The sequence below is a fragment of the Triturus cristatus genome, chromosome 6 (genome assembly GCF_964204655.1).
Source record: "Triturus cristatus chromosome 6, aTriCri1.1, whole genome shotgun sequence".
NCBI classification, from domain to species: Eukaryota; Metazoa; Chordata; class Amphibia; order Caudata; family Salamandridae; genus Triturus; species Triturus cristatus.
The window spans coordinates 1,199,669,707-1,199,685,567 of record NC_140589.1 but is presented as its reverse complement, the minus strand read 5'-3'; the positions used below and the strand labels follow the sequence as shown (position 1 = coordinate 1,199,685,567).

The window sequence follows — 15,861 nt, the reverse complement described above, 5'->3', positions numbered from 1 at the left end:
CCGGGCACGAGGGACTCCTGTCCCGGGCACATGGACCCTCAGGACGTATGCTCGTTTTCCACACATTTTGTCCATAATTCCACGTAGAGGCCTTACGCCAATTCCACCTAGCCCTATTCCAAACCCTAGTCAGGCCGGGGAGAGCTTCCACTGGCCCCGGTGGACCCCCTTCACCAGCGCCCGGACCCTCGGCTGGCTTGTGAGACAGGGGGCTCCCGCACCCCTGGGCCCGCCGGACAGAGCACGAGCCCCGGGCCTGGTCCCAGGTTCCGAACCCTAGCCAGGCCGGTGAGAGCCTCCCCTGGCCCCGGTGGACCCCCTTCCCCAGCGCTCTGACCCACGGCTGGCTTGCAGGACAGGGGGCTCCCGCACCCCGGGGCCCGCCGGACAGAGCTCAAGCCCCGGGCCTGGGGCCAGCTCCCGAACCCTAGCCAGGCCGGGGAGAGCCTCCCCGGGCCCCGGTGGACCCCCTTCCCCAGCACCCGGACCCTTGGCTGGCTTGCAGGACGGGGGGCTCCCGCACCCTGGGGCCCGCCAGACGGAGCACGAGCCCCGGGCCGGTCCCAGCTTCCGAACCCTAGCCAGGCCTGGGAGAGCATCCCCGGGCCCCGGTGGACCCCCATCCACAGCGCTCAGACCCTCGGCTGGCTTGCAGGACGGGGAGCTCCTGCACCCTGGGACACTGGGACAGAGCAAGAGCCCCGGGCCTGGTCACAGATTCTGAACCTTAGCGAGGCTGGGGAGAGCCTCCCCAGGCCCGGTGGACCCCCATCCCCAGCACCCGGACCCTTGGCTGACTTGCAGGATTGGAGGGGGGCTCCAGCACCCTGTGGCCTGCTGGACAGAGTTCAAGCCCCGGTCTCGGTCCCTGCTTCTGAACCCTAGCCAGGCCAGGGAGAGTTTTTCTTGGCCCCGATGAATGCCCAGACCTTCGGCTGGCTTGCAGGAAGGGGGGCTCCCACACCCCGGGGCCCACCAGATGGAGCTCGAGCCCCAGGCCCGGGCCAAGTTTCCGAAACCTAGCCAGGCTGGGGAGAGCCTCCCCGGGCCTCCCGGTAGACCCCCTGTCCCCAGCACCCGGACCCTCGGCTGGAACCAAGGAGGGTTAAGCCCAGGCCACGTCCTCTCCCTGACGGCCTGCCCAGGGAGCCCATTTTTCTTGACTAATAAGCCCCCACGTAGTGGGGGCTTACAGAACTCTGAGGAAGGACAAAAGATGATGCCAGCCTGGCTGGCCGGCAGGCCAGCCATCTGGTCACCCAGCCCGCAGGGCCATCTGGTCGTGCAGCCAGGTGACCAGATGGCCCAGGACGACCCAGCCCCCAGGTGCCCTGGGAGGGTGCCATGCCCAGTCGCCCTTGCAGTCCGGCGACAGCAAGGGTGGCCAGGCGCTCCGAGGCAGCCGCTCGGGAGGCTCCTTCCCCGGAGCTGCTCCTCGCCTCCCTGCCCGACTTGCGTGGGAGCAGCTGGAAGGAGAGGCCTGGCCTGCCCAGGCCATCTGGTCACCCTGCCAAAGCCACGAGGGACAGTGGCCCCTGTCCCCGCACCCCGGTGGGGCAGGGACGGGAGGGGGCCAGCACATGGTGGAGGCAGCCTCCCGCAGGCCCGCGTTACCCCCTTCTGCGTCCCTCCCACCAGCCCGGGAGCAGAGGGCCCCACCCCTGGGTGTGGTGGAGGAGGGCGTCCGCAGGCACCCACGCACGGAGAGACAAAAGCTTGGCTCAGAGGATGACTTTCAATAGATCGCAGCAAGGTAGCTGCTCTGCTACTTACGAAACCCTGACCCAGAATCAGGTTAGGTACGAATGATTTAGCACCGGGTGCCCCACGAACATGCGGTGCACTAAGGGTGATGGAGGCATCCCCCTTCCAGTCGCGCTCCGGTCCCTAAGCGGGCAGCTCTACGCATCCGTCCCCGAGAGAGGCCAGCTATCCCAGGTCAACCGAGGCTCCACAGCACTGCGGTATCGTTACGGTTTAGGGGGGATTCTGACTTAGAGGCGTTCAGTCATAACCACACAGACGGTAGCTTCGCCCCATTGGCTCCTCAGCCAAGCATATACACCAAATGTCTGAACCTGCGGTTCCTCTCGTACTAAGTAGGATTACTATTGCAACAACACATCATCAGTAGGGTAAAACTAACCTGTCTCACGACGGTCTAACCCCAGCTCACATTCCCTATTAGTGGGTGAACAATCCAAAGCTTGGTGAATTCTGCTTCACAATGATAGGAAGAGCCGTCATCGAAGGATCAAAAAGCGACGTCGCTATGAACGCTTGGTTGCCACAAGCCAGTTATCCCTGTGGTAACTTTTCTGACACCTCCTGCTTGAAACCCAAAATGTCAGAAGGATAATGAGGCCCCACTATCACAGTCTGTATTCATACAGAAAATCAAGAACATGCAAGCTTTTGCCCTTCTGCTCTGCGGGAGGTCTCTGTCCTCCCTAAGCTCGCCTTAGAACACCTGCGTTATCGTTTGACAGGTGTACCGCCCCAGTCAAACTCCCCACCTGCCACTGTCCCCGGAGCGGGTCACGCCCGATGGGCGCTTGGAGCCAGAAGCGAGAGCCCCACGGGGCTCGACCCCCACATCACCGGGTAAGTGAATTAATGATAAGAGTAGTGGTATTTCACCGGCGGCCCGAGGGCCTCCCACTTATCCTACACCTCTCATGTCTCTATACAGTGCCAGGCTAGAGTCAAGCTCAACAGGGTATTTCTTTCCCAGCTGATTCTGCCAAGCCCGTTCCCTTGGCTATGGTTTTGCTAGATAGTAGATGGGGACAGTAGGAATCTCGTTCATCCATTCATGCGCATCACTAATTAGATGACAAGGCATTTGGCTACCTTAAGAGAGTCATAGTTACTTCCGCCGTTTACCCACGCTTCATTGAATTTCTTCACTTTGACATTCAGAGCACTGTGCAGAAATCACATCACGTCAACATCCGCCTCGGGCCTTCGCGATGCTTTGTTTTAATTAAACAGTCGGATTCCTGAAGCAGAGGAGAACTCAGATAATGAAAACGGAGAAGAGCTGGAAATATAATGTGAAGACAGTTGCCAGTCTAAAGAAATGTTTGCGACTTTATAAAACCAAGTGTCATACTTTTCAGTGCTGTAAAGGTACGGTTTCTACGTATATGCATCAATATGTCAGAAATATATGTGCCTTGAACATGAAAATTAATAAAAACAGTTTTAAAAAAAAAAACTGTCGGATTCCCCTGGTCCACACCAGTTCTAAGTCAGCTTCTAGGCGCAGGCCGAGGCAGAACGCCGGCCCGCACCCCCGGGGAGGGGGCACGGGGAGAGGCGACCACAGCAGCTGGGGCGATCCACAGGAAGGGCCCGGCTCACGTCCAGAGTCGCCGCCGCCCTGGAGGGAGGTGCCTTGTCCAGCCGCAGTGCGCGCCCAGCCCCACTTCGCGCCCCAGCCCGACCGACCCAGCCCTTAACGATCATAGAAGAAAAGTGAACTAAACCAAAGCACATGTTCCTTACCCGCTGAAAAGCTATGTTGGGAAATTATGCTGATTTAACAAATAGGCTTCTTGAGTGCTTAAATGAGTCTATCATGCGTCCCTTCTTGGTCATGTTTATTTCTGGGAGGGTTCTGATGGGAGTATTGAATAACTTGTAGCAGGGATCTATCACCTGGGCTGATTTGCTTTTATAATGGTCAGCTGAGAACGAGGCAACAGCCTCGAGAAATTTAACCTTTTTTTGCTAGCCAAGAGTTATCAGCAGAAGTGTCTTTTGTTAGGGGTAAGGAGAACTTGAAGAACAGGATCACATTTTTTTCTAACCAGGTTTCCTTGAATAGTGTGGCCAACACTAAGGTGACTCTACAGTTCCTGTCTTGGTAATGTAGGATCACGTTTTCTCATTATTTGGACAAAAAATATTGGAAAAACAGATATTGTGGGACAGAATATGGTGTCAAAAATATCAAGGGCAAGAATATTGTGTCTGTCATTTTCTATGGGTAAGTAAAGTTTTACTATATATATATGTTCACATATATGTACCTTGAAAATATATATATGTTTAAGGTACACAAATCTGGAGGTATGAATAGTAAATTTATACATACCTATTTGCACTTACCTACTCGATATTCTTGTCTTCGATATTTTTAACATAATATATTCTGTCCACACGATATTTGTGTTTCCGATATTTTGTCACTGATCCCGTTTTCTCCATGGAGGAGATAAAATCTTAAAAGCAACACAAACAGTACAGTACAATACTTTGCTTCTAAAAGAGAAGAAAACAACCATTAAAAAAAACTGACTGAAAAAACCATAGAAAACAAATGAATACTGATAAATCCAAGGGGTTCTAGTGCTACAAAGTGCAAAATCTAAAATTTTGCAGAATGCATTTTCCCAAACGAGGGACACCACCATAAATATATATATCACTCAGTAGCCATCCATTGATTTCCTATTTCTAACTGATATTTTCAAATGGCAGTATACATTGTAAGAAACAATTGGTCCACCTAACAGTTGCAAAAATAATAACGCATCTTTACATTTCTGGAAAGCAGGGAGTTTCAGAATATGTTTATGACAACATAAGAAGAAGGGTTTATAAAATTTACAAAAAAACATAAAATGCAGCTATCATTGTTCACCCACTCGATTGCATGGGCAGGCTGGTAATTGCTCCTTCCCCCCCCCCCCCCCCCCCCACTGGAGCTGGCCTAAACCTGAAAAGAAGAGACCTTTCCCACTGAGAAAATTCTAATTGCAAATAAAATGCCAGCTCTCCTGAGGATAAAAAGATATAGTAATTGTGTGAATTTCCATTGAATTGTCATGAAATTGAAAACATTTAACATATTTGCACTCATTGAATTCTAATATTGCTTTTAGTCTCATTTGTATTTTAATCAAATAAATAAACCCTTGTTCTGCTACAGAATGAATAATTACTTGGAAAATATGAAGCCTATAGCAATGCATTAAACAACAGTGAGCAGATATCAGGCATGCGCACGTTTGCATACAAAAAAACAGGGGTATAGTCATTATGGCTTGCCATTAATTATCACCTTCGAAATTACCAACCAGGGATTTTTTGCTAGTGGGGATTCGATCCTGACAGTCAAGAATTGGGGAGCAGAAATCATTATTCTCACCATAGAAGAATGATTTGCACAGCATAAGCCTACCATAATGGTGGGGACCTGTGGCCAAGCAGTAAATCAGCATTTTTTAACTGTTCAGGCTCCCTTGTTGCATGGGGTTTCCATGGGGTCTCAGGATGTTGACATTGATATCTCACAATGATTACTCACAGGTTGAAATGCTATCATTGCTGTATAGTCTTGGGAGTCTGGGAGCATCAAAAGCACTGCAGATGCAAACCTGGTATAGCTGCACCAAGCTGAAAGTCAGGTGATAAGCCAGTGCTAGTTGTGCCAGCTATACTATCTTTACAGTTCTTTTCTTGATTGCTGGATTATGGTTTACCATTTTCAGCTTCACTTATGACACCTCAGAGATTATTTTTTATATTATGTCTGCTGCATGTTTGTCTTAACCATACTGCTTAGGTCTCAGCTTCAGCTAATATTATCTGCCTATTGGCCAGGTTTATTCTTTTAATACAATGACATATTCTTTGAGTGGGCTTTGGGTCAGACTTTTGCTCACATTTGGATAGTTTTGTTGACTATCTTAAATAGCTGCTCTTGATTCAATAGCATTATTTCTAAGGCTTGTGTTTGTCTCACCCAGGAGCATTTAAGCCTTACAGTGTCCTGGTTGGATGAGTTGTTTTAATTCCACTGAAACTAGAAAATGTGATAGAACACGCACTACAAACTGAAGTAACAAAGTGTTGAGTTGTTGCGTGCTTCAGAGGTATCACTCTCTGGTCATGGAGTGTTACACTGAAACTGAAAGGTAGCGTTTCCTGGAATAGGAGACGTCCCACTGAGCTCAGCAAGTGGGTCGCAGATTGCGTTATCAGATTTTTCTCCAAAAGCATAAATGAAAATGAAAATCATCCAATGAATTATTCAAATTTTGTATTGTTTAAGTCATGAAACGATATTTAATCCATTATATCGCAGTTCCATAAGGCCAAATGTAAATGCATATAAGCAAACATTCCTGCTTCTCCCCATGCATTTCGGGCAGTGATTTGCCCTTCGTCAGGGTAAATCTATCCAAAAAATAAAGCAATAAACACATGAGTAGCCTGCCTGCGTCTGGTGAGCCTGTACCTACACCCAGGTGTCTCGAAGAGGTACTGATGAACAAAAACGCAGAGTGGTGCTCACTCTCCAGTGATTAAGACGGAAAACGGTGTCCAGCGGTTGTCATGCCACAATATCAGTTGTGCAAAAGTTCTGTTTATTAAAACGTGAATCGTGAGCGAAACACGCTTAGTGTAAAGAAAATGAAAAACATCGGTTGTTAAAAATTATCATGTAGGGAAATATAGGAGCAAATGGAAAATGCTCCTTGGGTGGAAAACGCAAGGTATGAGACATGCAAATAAGTGAAAAAAGGGTGAAAAGAAAAATTACCGTCTCGATTTAAAAGGATAAGCATATGAGGCTTACCAAAACGCAAGCGGTGAAAACAAATGAAGTTAGTGAACGCGTTCGCGTGAATACTTGAAAGGGTGATGAGTGCTCGAGAATAGATATAGGAGTGGTTTACCACTCGTAAATCTAACACGCAGGAAATTGAGGCAAAAGCTAACAATCTAAAAGCTAACGGTCTTTAAACTTACTTGAACGAAGATTCGGTGACTCTATACTGTTGCGATGAAACAAACAACGGTATGATGTGCGGGACGTGAAATAAAGTACCGGTAAAAAAATGGAAGACAGACTCCAAAGCAGTGCCTGAAGACGGACTGTGTGTTCAGTGAGATTGATGTGAAAGGCGGTGAACGTGCCATGTTGGACGAGTGCAATTGTTAATGGTGCTTTAAAGTATACCACCGTACTTTAAAGCACCATTAACAATTGCACTCATCCAACATGGCACGTTCTACCAATGTATACTCTTATTGTAAATAGAAGATGCGGTCACATAGGCATTAATCAGACATAAAAGAACAGTGAGTGGTCAAAAAAATGAATAAAAAAACATAGAATTAACTCAATAGCAAAAACTGAGTAAAAATGATGATGAATTGATTCAAACTGAAGTTCAAGAAAGACTGCTATGCAAAATATTCAGAAAAAGTGGTAAAAGTCATCATACATGTAAATACAAAAGAACGAATAACAATTGAATGATAACAAATCAATGATAACAGATAGAGTGTGGATGCTGTGATAATGTCCAATAGTGGAGAAACTTGACAATTCATGTCCTGTGAGGGCCAACTGTACACTAGCAATGCGATAAGGTGCATGAAATTGAGTAGAGACAGGAAAAGTACTGAAAATGAGATAAAAGAAATGCTAAGAACAGGAAGATGTATAAGTATGTCAATTGAGAAAAAGTGTAATAACATGAAAAACAAGTGTTCCAACAGAGCAAGAGTCATGAAAAGCATAAAAAACAGTGTGTCAAGTATGGTGTGTTGAACATAAAATCTACATGTGTCTAGACAATCAATGGACATAGATCTAGGTAAAAGAAGAAAATTAGTGTGTATCACAAATAACATGAGAATTCCATTCGGTCATTAAGACCTCGTGGTTTCATGGAGTCCAAAAACGTAATCCAATAGTTCTCTTGTTGTAGAAGGTGGTTGTTATTATCTCTCCCTTCAAGTCTTCCATCGCTTCCAAAATAGTGAATTTCAATTGGCTTAGGTTGTGGTTATGTTCAACCAAGTGAGCTGCCACTACAGATTTGAGATTTTTAGTACGTATGCTGCTCTTGTGTTCGTGCATCCATGTTTTGACTTTCCTTTTCATTTTGCCCACGTATACTAAGCCACATGGGCATTTTAACAGATAGATGACATTGGTAGTATCACAGTTAGCAGTTACATGTAGATGGATTTTGGTTCCTCTCATGGGATGGGTAATAACTGAACCTTTAATCATATTATTGCAATTACTGCAATTGTAGCATGGTGATGATCCTTTATAAATAGATTGTGAGGTGTTTTGGAATGGTTGAGTAATTAGTTATTTAATATTTTTGCCTCCGTTTAAAGTCTGGTTCCAACGCTAAAATGGACCAATGTCTGTTAATGGATTTTTTGAAGCGTTGACTCATGGTAGAATATTTTGAAACAATATTCTACCATGAGTCAACGCTTCAAAAAATCCATTAACAGACATTGGCCCATTTTAGCACTGGAACCAGACTTCAAGGGCATTTTTGGACCGATTGCTATTTTTGCTTTCATCAGAGGCAAAAATATTAAAGAACTGATTACTCAACCACCCAAAACACCTCACAATCTATTTATAAAGGATCTTCACCATGCTGCAACTGCAGTAATTGCAATAATATGATTAAAGGTTCAGTTATTACCTCCATTGGTTCTCAAACCATCAAAGATGTGAAGGATACACACTTACTCTTGTCTATCACTGAGACTGATGGTCCACCCCGCAGTTTAGAATTACGGCTACAAGACCTAGACATTGATCCATATGAAACCATTCCGAGTGGCCTCAAAACTAAGTCCAAATGGACACCTACCCTTCCTGGTGGAAATGCCATTGATGTCTTTCACAACCTGATATTGGAAGACCTGGATAAATATGAAAAGAAATCCATGACCAAAACACATAGAATCAAAGACAATCTGACCAGAGGCGAAAGAATGGCTCTTAAAACGCTCAGTAATGAACACAACATCATTATAAGAGAGGCGGACAAAGGTGGGAATGTGATTGTCATGAACCATTTGGATTATCACAATGAGATAATGGGTCAATTAAAAGATGAGACTTGTTATGAACATCTCAGTTACAACCCTATGGGTCCCTTAACTAGTCTTATTAACAAGAAACTCCAGAACTGGCAGACCATAGATCTCATTGACGAAGACGAGGCCCTATACCTTAAAGTCGCCAAACCCACCTACCCTTGGCTTTACACCTTGCCCACAGTACATAAACAAGCACCCTTCCCCCCTGGACGCCCAATAATCTCAGGCATAGGGGGTCCGACAGAGAAACTAGCACAGTATGTGGACCTTTTTCTCAATCCTATGGTCAGGAATCTGCCATACTACATACAAGATACCAAACACATACTAGGTATTCTAGCGGACATACAGTGGCAACCGAATATGATTATGGCCACCCTTGATGTGGTCTCTCAATATACGTCTATTAAACCTGAACTGGGACTAGAGGTGGTAACTAAGTCTCTACAGCACAGATCAGCATCCTTATGGGAACACACCAACATGGTGATCAGTATGATGGAGATTATACTGAACAATAACTATTTCCTGTATGACCACCAATGGTATAAACAGATAAAGGGAGTGGCCATGGGTTCTAGGTTTTCACCATCTTTTGCTAACCTATACATGGGCGCCCTCGAAACAGAATGGCTATGGGGGAGAAAAGCAGCGCAATGGACGGACTATATCATCTACTGGGGATGTTAAATTGACGACTGCCTACTCTTCTGGTCAGGCTCACAAGATAGTCTGGACGCATTTTGTGAATACTTGAACTCCAATAACATGGATATGAAATTCATATGTGAATCTAGCACGACCTGTGTCTCCTTCCTTGACATTGAACTATATATCAAGGATAACTCTCTACACAGCAAGTTATTCCGCAAAAAAACCTCATGTAATGCGATTCTCCATGCTGACAGCACACATCCGCTGCACCAGATACAAACAATTCCCTATGGAGAATTCACCAGGGCCAGGAGGAATTTCAGTGAAGATGCAGAATTTAAATTTGCATGAAGGACATGAAGCATAGACTTACTAAACGGGGCTACAAACCACAGACCATCACAAAAGCTACCAACAGAATAACCAATAGAAAAAGAGAAACCACTCTCCAGCCTAAGACCAACATCAAAACAGCAAAACCCTCTGTGAGACTCATCACGGATTACAATGAAATCAGTGTCATTATGCGTAAAAGCTTCAACAAACATTGGGGAACTTTACTAGCTGACAAATCATTGAAAGACAATATAACTGCCCAACCCCAGATCACCTTCAGAAGAGGAAGAACTCTTAGAAACAGACTCTGTCCAACAGTACCACGCTCCATATCTGTCACGTCTTGGCTAACACCACATACTGTTGGTTTCTTCAAATGTGGAAGCTGTGGAGTCTGCAAATGGGCTATGAATAGAACAAAAGATTTCAGGAGTTGGAATGGTACTAAATACGACATCACCAGTAACATTAACTGTAATTCCACCTTTGTTGTGTACATCCTTCAACGCACCTGCAAACAACAATATGTAGGGAGTACGATCAGATCCCTTAAAGAACGCATCAGCGAACACATCAGAGCAATGCACAATGAAGATGCTAGATATCCAGTTGCCTCCAACATAGCGTCTTGCAACACACAGGGACCATGCAAAAGCTTATCTTGCTTTGGAATAGACATCACCAAAAACAATGTTAGAGGTGGCAATCGTGAATTAAGATTGAGAAGACAAGAAGCATCTTGGATTATGCGTCTACAATCGGTGAAACATGGTCTTAACATCGACCATGAGTTACAGTACTTTTTGGGTTCCTAGATGTGTCCCTTTTACTAGTGCTGCACAATATTGCATTATTACGTGTCTATCCACTACCTACAGGTTAATCAGTATCAGCTATTGCTCAGATGATCCTCTTTTGCTCTGTCTTGTGCCTTTTTGCCTGTCTGTTCCATTTGCTTATTTGTTCTATCTCATTGCTAGACCTTGATCCTCACCCTTATGTTTGAATATGCAACATACTCCGCATTTGTTTTCCTCTCAGGAGGCTTAGAGTATTTAGGTCTTTGCATGGCTTCCTGCAAATTAGAGTTTATGCAAGAAGCCCAGGCCTTTATGGTATCTAATTTGTTTAAAGATTACTCTTTATTCCTTATTCTTTTGTCTTTAAACTTATTGTCCATATATATTTCTCCGTTAGTCCACTTCCTGTATTCTTCTATCATTCCAATACTGTCTTTCTATGACATTGCTGTTTTTTATCTCCTCCCCTGATCATTCATCCCAATGCTACACCAATATCTTCCTTTATACTAGCTTTATTCTGCCTCCCCACGAACTAGGGGTCTTTTCTTACTTCGCTCACTGAGCATCTTTTCCGCTTTCATTTCTGCCCTCACTTCTGTTTTCCTACTGTTTTGCCTCTACACGTTCTAGTTGTGCGCACATTCTAACACGTGACCTACTCGTCATACTTCCGCCTTCTTTCTGCCCTTACTTCCGCTTTCCGACTGTTTTCCTCCACATGTTCTAGTTGCGCTCACTTGTCTACAAGTTACCAACTCGATATATTTCCTGATTTTCACGTTGCTCTTTTCCCTACCACGATAGACTCCTCCGAGTTCTAACACGAGTGCTCAACACTGAGGTAAGCCTAGCGCCTGACCCTGCGTGTCATACCTTTTACACATCCTTCACCTAGTCATGACACCGAAGGACTGCGGTTCTAATTTATTATCCCTGTCTCTTTCCCTCGTTCCAGAATTTCTTTTACCTAAAGACGCACCCGTCTTTATGTTTCCCCGTTTTCCGGGGATCACATGAGAAGATTATCTCGCTCATCCCGCCCTTTCGCAACATTACCCGTACCAGGACCCGGTCATAGTACACCGGCTTTCGGTGAGTGCTAACACCCTTACACACGTGTGTTTTGCTCTGGTATACCCCGTTCGCGCCATATTCTTAACTCTCCTTTCTTGTTCCCTTCTATCTCTGCCCGTTTTTGTACAGAACACAGAACCGTCATAGCACTTACAGGTATTTTATCCCACCCATTTCTCTTTCTCTTTGGATTTCCTTTCCATCGCTCATTCTAGGTGCTTTTGCCTTTTCAGTGTTACTTTCCTGTGTGTCTTCTATCTGCTGCGAATCTACTTACGAATGTATAGTGTGGTTCAGGAGTTTGAGACTTGTAAAATGACCTATTATATGTGACCGTTACTTATTCCAAATTAGTTTGGTTCAGGAGCTTTGATGCTTTTCTTTTGAGACTCGGATTATGACCTATTATATGTGACCGTTACTTATTCAAAAACGACATTTTCCTTAAGGTGGCATTAGTACTTCTGTACATTTTTGTTACTAGCATGCAGGACCTGTATCAATTGTTTATTATTGTAGAGTGCATTTTTTTCTACTGTTTACCTGCATTAATTTCCAGTTGGCTCATTAGTGATTTGACTGATGCGGCTTGGCGTTTCAGTTTGATGGATTGTTACTCTAATGATGCGTGCTTTGAAGATGATTACATCTGTGATCTTTTGTTACATGTGGCCTATTATTGAGATTTAATTTTTCACCTTCCATCAGCATGATGTTCTCTCAACCGTCGTGCTAAACATGCTTTTACTTGTCCTACTGAACTTATCATTTCTCTCTATTATAGGCATAAAATGTTATCCAATGTCACGCAGCGCTCACACTGTGTACAAGTCACCATCGATATCTGTAATCGTAATTTTCCAGTGTCTTCAAATCCTTATACCCTCTCTTAACCTTGGTCGGGGTTTGTGTGAACACTATGATTATATATATACCTTTTTTCTGAGTTTTCGAATATTGTAATGACTCTTATTGTTTTCGCTCTATATAACTTCATCGGAATATGGTCCCTTCCTACATCTTCTACGCTTTCGTTCTTCCCTTTGTCTGAACTCGCTGTCTACACGGTCACTTCAGCAATTTTGGTTGTTTTCTATACTTAACAAAAGTCACTGAATACTTGTACTTTCCACATACATAGAGTATACACTGTATTCGTTGGTGTATCAGACTCTCACGTCATATCACATGGTAGCAGCTTGTATCAGCTGTTTGTTTTTTTACTCCCTCTTATTTAATTATATATTTTTGTTGTCCTTCCCAGCCCTGAAGAGTCACAAACTGTAACACGTTGTGATGAAACACGTGTCGGCTGGTCTGTTTTTTATACTGTATTGATCTGGATGTAAAAATCAATATATATAAAAAGATTGTTACATATGATACATATTTGATGTGGATCCTCATAATTTCGTGAACAAGAAAATTCCTTGATTGCTTTGACATTACCCGTTGGGTACACCTTTAATTTTACTCCAATACATGTGCACAGGACCTCATTTCTATTTGATATATATTGCGGGTTTCGACCCACATACTTGCAGGGGTGTTTTCTTTTGGGTTTGTTTCCCCTGACCTGTTAACACCGTTCTTACCTTTCTTAGCGACACCCTAGACGCACACGTATGAGCGCCATTTCTTCCTTCACTCTAACAAAACCCTCCATTACTGTTAATATTTGTAGTAGAGTGGGATCTGCCTCACATTGTTACCCCCACTTTTTGCTGATGTAACACTGTTTTTCGACTTTAGTCTGGCTGGGGCCCTGCTATTCAGGACCCCAGCCTAGCTGCTGCTTCTCTAAATTGATTCCATGTACCTTAGGTACATCACAGATTGGATTCTGAGGTGCCCTTACAAGTCCCTAGTATCTGGTATACTATGTACCTAGGGCATAGGTACCCCAGAGGCCTACCAGGGGCTGAAGCATGTATTATGCCACCCCTGGAAAGCCCTCCAAAATGACACCACAGGTCTGCTACTGCAGCCTGGGAAAGGTGGTGCATGCACCCCTTACTGAGATATATGTTCACTATATCTCACCTATCACTGCACATAGAAACCTATCAGTCACCCTTATGGCAGGCCTTATCATTCCTGAAGACAGGGTTCTTGATGATATGTGAGAGGGTGCCCAGGCATGAGCTGAGCCCCTCTGCAGCCTTCGGAATCTATCCTCCGGGGTTGTCAGTGGTGCAGTCTGACCATATACTCTTAAGTGCATTATAACTAAAATGGTTAATGCTAACTTTGGACTGGCTGCACAGAAACATGTCATGTTTGGTGTCAAACACCTTGGACTCATACCCCCACATCAATTCCTGATGTGAGAATATGATCCCACCCTTCTAGAGGGAGAGACATGACAGCACCGGTATACCTGGTACCAACTTAACAGAGCCCTGGCATCACAAAATGGATGCTGCAGCCACAGACACGGGTCTGGCCTCCTGCTGCTGACCGAAACTCTGGCAGGGGAGGCCTGGACAATAGGTTTCCTGTCACAGGGAGGTGTAACCACCTCCCAGACTGGCTGCTCTGTATTGGGGCTGGGTGAGAGCACTCTCAGAGTGCTTTAAAGTCCTGCACTGGGGGCACATTTGGTGTCCCTGTGCATAGTCCAGCTCAAACCGGTTCAGGGGCTTCCAGCCCCTGCTCTGGCGTGAAACTGGATAAAGGAAATGGGTGTAGCCACCCCTCTTTCCAAACCCTCCCATAGGTGGGTCCCCTGAGTTAGTCCAAACCCTTCCTTAAGTATAAGTAAGGAACCCCTGGCAACAGAACTTTAGCTATCCCTGGACGAAACTCTGCAACTGAATCCTGGAACGTCGACTCTCTACTCAAGACTAGAGGACGGAAGAAATCTCCCTTGGGGTCAAGGAGTGACTCCCCTGCTTGGCAGGCACCAACAAAGCAATTGTCGGTCTGCATCACCGAAGCTCCCGCCGGACGCCGAAGACTTTGCAACACAGGAAGAGGATTTCCAGACTTCTCAGAGGCCGACCCAAGTCCCCAGCAAAGCTGAGAGACGCAGCCCTTGTGAGTAACGTGGAACCAGAACTCTTGGTCACAGTGCACATTTGCAAGTGCATTAACTTCTCGACATCCCTTGAAGTCGTGCTTAGGGTTACTTGTAGCCCCTACCTCAAGCAGAGAATCCACTGAAGAATGTCGGCCTAGTCACCCCGAGTGACCCAGGGGCCGCCATTTTGTGATTCCTCTTGAGGTCCCTTTGCGATCCCTGGCCCGTTGACTGGTGGGTCCCTGTGAAGGCAACTTTGATTTCCTTGGGCTTCCCTGGTTGCTCCAGACGTGCCCCAACCCCCCACCAAGTGGTGAGTCCCTCAGACCTTGCTGGTCTGCACCGTAGCATCTTGCTCCTTTCTGCATGGATTGATGTTGCCAAGGCTTGTTGTGTCCAATCTGGGCACCAACACTGCAGCACTCAACATCCTTTGTGGGACAGCTCGAATCCAGCTCCTGGTTGTCCTTGACGCCTCCTGGCCCTCGTTGCTGAAGAGTCAAGCTTCACCTTCTTCACCTGAAATCACCCGATATCGGTGGGCATTCACCTATCGTGCTCCTGTTCACTGGCTAGTGACCCAGACTCTGTCCCCTCTGCTTTCAGGTTCTTCTCGACTTCGATCCAGGCTTGGATCTCTTCGGACACTTTGCATCATCCTGGCAGCAGCACTTCTTTGATAGCTTCCATTGAAAACGACACCGCGACCCAACACCATTTGACACCTATGCACTCGGCTTCCCTGGGTGAGGTAACTCGAGAACTCCAGTGCTCCCGTGGGTGTTGAAGCTAGAACTTCCTAAGTCCAAAAGGCTTTGGTCCTAGATCATCTCTAAGTGTCCCTAATCTTTAAAAATCTAACCGCGACTCTCCCCATAGAAGCTAACAGGAGCTCGTGGCTGTGTTCTCACACAGCACACGGCCCCCGTGGGTCCCCTGTGTCAGTACCTTGGGTGGTTCCTTGGGGTCCCAGTGATTCTACAGGCTCTAGACCTTGTGCCTAGTTAAGTCGTGATTCTTATACCACTATTTTAGTATATGGTTTGGCTCGCCCCTAGGGCCTGACATGTATTTGTGCTATTTTACTATAAT

General features: G+C 45.6%; 1 pseudogene; it reads right to left on the bottom strand.

The window, feature by feature from the left end:
• Positions 1–1,710: 1,710 nt before the first annotated feature.
• On the bottom strand, positions 1,711–2,743 carry LOC146821167 (28S ribosomal RNA; annotated as a pseudogene).
• Between the last annotated feature and the right edge of the window lie 13,118 nt (positions 2,744–15,861).